This window comes from Giraffa tippelskirchi, chromosome 8, assembly GCF_054371585.1.
Source record: "Giraffa tippelskirchi isolate mGirTip1 chromosome 8, T2T-mGirTip1v1.2.pri, whole genome shotgun sequence".
Classification (NCBI taxonomy): domain Eukaryota; kingdom Metazoa; phylum Chordata; class Mammalia; order Artiodactyla; family Giraffidae; genus Giraffa; species Giraffa tippelskirchi.
Window position 1 is genome coordinate 59437304 of NC_137282.1, and position 6000 is coordinate 59443303.

A 6000-nucleotide genomic window follows, 5' to 3' on the forward strand; every position below is an offset into this window, starting at 1 on the left:
CTAAAAATATGTGCAAAACTATTTCTTCTTTTAAATGTCATACTTGTCACATCAAGGAAACCTGTGTTATATTGACAACATCTTGGAAAATGAAGCAAATCCGCACCAAATTTTAAAAATTTAATGAAGCAATTAGTGGAGCCTAAATAGTCTAACTTTGCCTGTTTGCCAGAATTGTTGTGATTAAAAGATCACACAGTGAAGGGCCACTTTGTCAATTTAACAATGAGCTTCAAAGTCCAAAAAGGACTAATGGTTCCTAAACACAGAATCAAAGTTCAGCCCTACATCCCAATTAAAGCAGGCATTCAAAGAACTTTTAGAAATACATTACAACCATTCATTTCAGCCTTTGATTTGTTTAGACATTTTTCCTGATTACTTAATGATTTTGGTTTGGGTGAGAACAACCAGCTCACTGGGAGGAGAGCTTTATTTCTAAAAACTGTTTAGATTATGTCCCAGAAGTAGGAAATCAGCCCCAAGAATTGTGAGATCTATGAGAATTCTGTATCATTTCATCTTATCAGTCAAAGGTACTTTAGAAGTTATTGAACTCTTCCTGATTTATACATTAAAAAAAAAAACCTTCATTAAACACTAGACAACTTAGTGTGTGTGCTCAGTTGCTACGCTGTGTCCTACGCTTTGCAACCCCATGGACTGTAGGCCACCAGGCTCCTCTGCCCGTGGAATTCTCCAAGCACGGATACTGGAGTGGGTTGCCATTCCCTTCTCCAGGGGATCTTCCCAATCCAGTGATCGAACCCATGTCTCCTGTATTGGTAGTGGGTTCTTTACCTCTCAGCAACCCAGCAAGCCCAGTTTAGACAGATTTTTAATAGTAAAATTCAATCTTAAATTTTCTTTCTCAGAGAGTCCATTTCTTTCACGTGTGCTATTTATAAAACATATCAACACGGACTTCCCTTGTGGTCCAGTTATTAAGACGCTGCCCTCCTAATGCAGGGGCATGGGTTCAACCACTGGGCTGGGAATGAGGATTCCACATATCACACCGTGAGGCAAAAAAAAAAAAACACCACAAAAAGCATCAACTGGAAGACGTTGGTGACCTCGTGTCTCTCAAGAATGTCACCATTTATTTATGGGCGGTGTTACAGTGACCCACTCCAGTACTCTTGCCTGGGAAATCCCATGGATAGAGGAGCCTCGTAGGCTGCAGTCCATCGGGTATCGAAGAGTCAGACAGGACTGAGCGACTTCACTTTCACTTTTCACTTTCATGCATTGGAGACGGAAATGGCAACCCACTTCAGTGTTCTTGCCTGGAGAATCCCAGGGATGGGGGAACCTGGTGGGCTGCCGTCTATGGGGTCGCACAGAGTCGGACACGACTGAAGTGACTTAGCAGCAGCAGCAGCTGTTTTATAGACTCAGCAAAAATGAGGCCTAGAAGAGGAAGTATTCTAAGTGGTTGTGTCCATCTTCTTAGGCTGCTGTGAGGAAATCCCATAGACTGGATGGCTCAGACAACAGGAATTTCCTTCTCACAGTTCTGCAGCCTGGAATTCAGGAAGAGGGTGCCAGCGTGGCTGGATAGCCCCATTCCTGGCTTGCAGACGGCCGCCTCCTACCCCAGTCCTCTCACGACCTTTGCTCAGTGCGTGAGCCTGGAGAGAAAGGTCATGGGACTCGGTCCTCATGACCACAGCTGATCCCAATCACCTCCCAAAGGTCCTAGCTCTAAACGCTGTCACACAGGGAGGTGGGGCCTCAATACACAGACTTTTGGGGGTGCTGTGCTGGTCTCAGCCCATCCCTAATGATGCTCTTGGCTTGGGGTGCCCCAGGCCTGCCCTGCTTGTGGGACCCTAGAGACATTTCCCCAGTGGGAGCCAAGTTTGCAACTGCACCAGCCCTTGTGATTCTTATAATAATGACAGAATACATTTCAGCAGAAACCATCAAGGAACTTTGAGAGGCAAGATGTATTACTCACATGTTCTGGAGGGTAAAGGACCCACCCAAAGCCACACAGCGAGGTCATGGGGAAGCAGAAAGGGAGATGTTGCAGATCTTGGGCACTGCCTTTGTTGGGGTCAAGGGTGGAGGGCCTAGGGCTTTGTGGGTGCAATCTTAATGGGCAAATTTAAAATCTGAGAGCAGGAGTGAGGACATGGGAAAGGAAGGGGTCACTCAGATGATCAGTTATCATGTGACCCCAGGCTTTATGAAGAGGGAGCTTCATGTGTGTGTGTGTGCACACTCGGTGATGTCTGACTCTGTGATCCCATGGACTGTAGCCTGCCAGGCTCCTCTGCCCATGGAATTTTCCAGGCAAGAATACTAGAGTGGGTTGCTGTTTCCTACTCCAGGGGATCTTCCTGACCCAGGGATTGAACCCACATTGCTTGTGTATGGCCTAATTTCTTATCTGGCCGTTTTGCTTTGCTGTTGTTGTTCAGTTGCTAAGTTGTGTTTAACTCTTTGTGACCCCATGGGTCATAGCATGCCAGGCCTTCCTGTCCTTCACCATCTGCTAGAGTTGGCTCAAACTCATGTCCATTGAGTTGGTGATACTGCCAACCATCTCATACTCAGCTGCCCCCTTCTGCTTTTGCCTTTAATCTTTCCCAGCATCAAGGTCTTTTCCAATGAGTCAGCTCCTCGAATCAAGTGGCCAAAGTATTGGAGCTTCAGCTTCAGTAGCGGTCCTACCAATGAATATTCAGGGTTGATTTCCTTAAGGATTGACTGGTTTGATCTCATAGTCTAAGGGATTCTCAAGAGTCTTCTCCAGCACCATGATTTGAAGGCATCAATTCTTCAGCACTCAGACTTCTTTATGGTCCATCTCTGACTACTGGGAAAACAATAGCTTTGACTAAACAGACCTTTGTTGGGAAAGTGATGTCTCTGCTTTTTAATACGCTGTCTAGGTTTGTCATAGCTTTTCTTCTGAGGAACAAGCATCTTTTAATTTCATGGATGCAGTCACCATCTACAGTGGTTTTGAGCCCAAGAAAATAAAGTCTGTCACTGCTTCTATTTTTTCCTCATAATATGAGTGGTAATATGTCTATTCGAGATAAATAACTTTGAAAATGATTCCTCAGCAATCAAAAAGCTTAAGGTCCTTACACTACAAGTGGTTACAAGCTTTTGGTCTGTAATCATTAGCTATATAGCAGATATTACCTCCCAAACTAGGAAGCTAACATCACATCACCCTGAATCTCACTTTTCCAGGCTCAGCTTCTGAGGCTGGTCCAGCGACTGTTCATGTGTTGTGGGTCCTCAACCTGGAGAGATTCCAGCCATTGTAAACGCGCCAGTGTCCTCTTGTCCCTTCTTACAAGGCGGCTTTCGGCAATGAGCGAATTCTAAGCCTGTGATCACAAAGAAGAATGTTACTGTCACCTTGACTGTGGCAGGGGTGCACAGCAAGGGCACTAAAAAGTTTGCTTGACCTCTCTGTACGTTGGTTATTCCAGTTCTAAAGTGGGAGTAATGATAAAATTCTAATGAAATTGCAATATAAAAGGAGATATGATATTCATTATTGCTAAAAGAGAAAAAGATCCTCTGGATTTGTACCTCGTATTCTGACAAATATGTGATAATTGGATGGCTTCACCAACTCAATGGACATGAACTTGATCGAACTCCGGGAGATGGTAGAGGACAGGGAGGCCTGGCATGCTGCCGTCCATGGGGTTGCAAAGAGTTGAACATGACTGAGAGACTGAACAGCAACAAATTCTATCAAATTCTGTTAGAATATCTATTGTCTTTTGCATCATTCTTCTCTCTTCACTTTCCTTCTCTCTGTGAAGGAAATTTGCCATCTACAAATGTTAACATTTTTAAAGGAAGTTAATTGCATTTGTAGAGCAAATGTTATTTCCTCCTGGACAAACAACTGGCTATCTTTCTAAATTAAAATGCTCAATAGGAAAAGTTTCATTAATAAAACACAAAGACTAAATTTTCTGTTTATCAAAATGAAATTCTATTTTTGTTTCAGATTTGACTAAGGAATTTCAATCTCATGTGATAATCACATACCGGGATTTGTAATCTTGAATCCTATCTGCATGTGTGCATGCTTAGTCGCTTCAGTCGTGTCCGACTCTCTGGGACCCCATGGACCATGGCCCACCAGGCTCCTCTGTCCATGGGATTCACCAGGCAAGAACACAGGAGTGGGTTGCCATGTTCCTTCTCCAAATATTAAAAGATATACTTATTTCTAAATTGTATTGTCAGTCAGCCATCTGTTTTAGAAAAAACTGCCAACTGCTTAAAATTAAACTTCACCAATATTTCATTTTAAAAAACATTCATGAAGATCATTTTTGTTGATAGAAATTGCCCTCCTTTGTTGGATGGATAAAATACTAAATTCAGTGAAAGAATCTGTTGAAATGCTATTAAAGTGGTAAAATCAGCAAAATGATTCTTAAAGGCTTCAAACTGAACCTTTAAATGAGAGGAATGAGACCTTACTGCCCAAGGAGCAGGGTGTCCACGCGTCAGCATGAGGCACTTGCTCTCACCGAGCGTCTCATCACAGGCAGGGATTCAGACTGTGGCCACAAATGGCATGTGCCCACCTTAGATTTAAGCAGTGGCTGATCTTAGAGCTAACGCTCAGGGTAAAAAAAACCTGCTAATGCCAAAGACCCCCAAAAGTGCTTTTCTATATTCACATACACAAAAAAATTACCAGCTACTGGAGACCTCACCCTTTGTTTTGGAGCAAATCATGTCCTTTCTAAATTCACGTCTTAAAGCCCTAACCCTGCAGTGGGACTGTATTTAGAGACAGGGCCCTTAACAAGGTCACTACGGTTATTTGAGGTCACAAGGAGCTCAGCCTAATATGACTGGTATTCATAAGGGAAGTAACACCAGGGAGTGCCTGCCGAGGGAAAAGGCCGCGGGAGGACACATCGTCAGCTTGTCAAGGACAGAAGCCTTGGAGAAAACAAACCTGCCGACGCCTTGATCTTGGACTTCCGGCCTCCAGAACGCTGGGGACATCTGTGTTTAAGGCCCTCAGACTGTGGGGCTTTATTATGCAGTCTGAGCAGCTTACTGCACCTCTTCTCCACTGAACATTTTCAATGATACCTGAATGGTGGTGGTTGGTTTAGTCGCTAAGTTGTGTCTGACTCTTGCGACCCCGTGGACTGTAGCCTGACAGGCTCCTCTGTCCATGGCATTTCCCAGGCTAGAATACTGGAGTGGGTCACCCTTTCCTCTCCAGGAGTGGTGGTATCTTGATCCAACTTGGGTTTGGAGCTGTGTCTTGCAGAAGATGCCCTAGAACCTTTAACCCTCAGTGTGATGAAGGACCTAGTCTCTGGCTTCTTCAACCACACACTGTACTGGACTGCTAGTGATCCACCTGATGTTTACTCCAAAGTGTAAGACCATGAAGGGCATCCATCTACCAGCACCCAGCCCCAATCTATGCAAAGACAATACAGCAGAGTGTCTGCCTCCAAGGAGCTTGCAGGGTTGACCTAACGTCAGATGAACTGGTCTAGGCAACGTTTTCAGCGTCTTTGAATGTCTCTTCAGGCCTCTATTTCTAGGTTGGGCCATTGGAACAGCATCCCCTTACCTGGCTCAGGGGTTGAGCTCTGAGATTGTTGTTGTTCAGTCTCTCAGTCATGTCCAGCTCTTTGTGACCCCATGCACTGAGGCACACCAGGCTTCCCTGTCCTTCACCGTCTCCCAGAGTTTGCTCAAACTCATGTCCATTGAGTCAGTGATGCCATCCAACCATCTCACCCTCTGTTTTCCCCTTCTTCTCCTGCCATCAGTCTTTCCCAGCATCAGAATCTCTTCCAATAAGTTAGCACTTCACATCAGGTGACCAAAGTATTGGAGCTTCAGCTTCAGCATCAGTCCTTCCAATGAATATTCAGGCTTATTCCAATCCAATTCCTTTAGGATTGACTTGTTTGATCTCCTTGCAATCCAAGGAACTCTCAAGAGTCTTCTCCAGCACCACAGTTCAAAAGC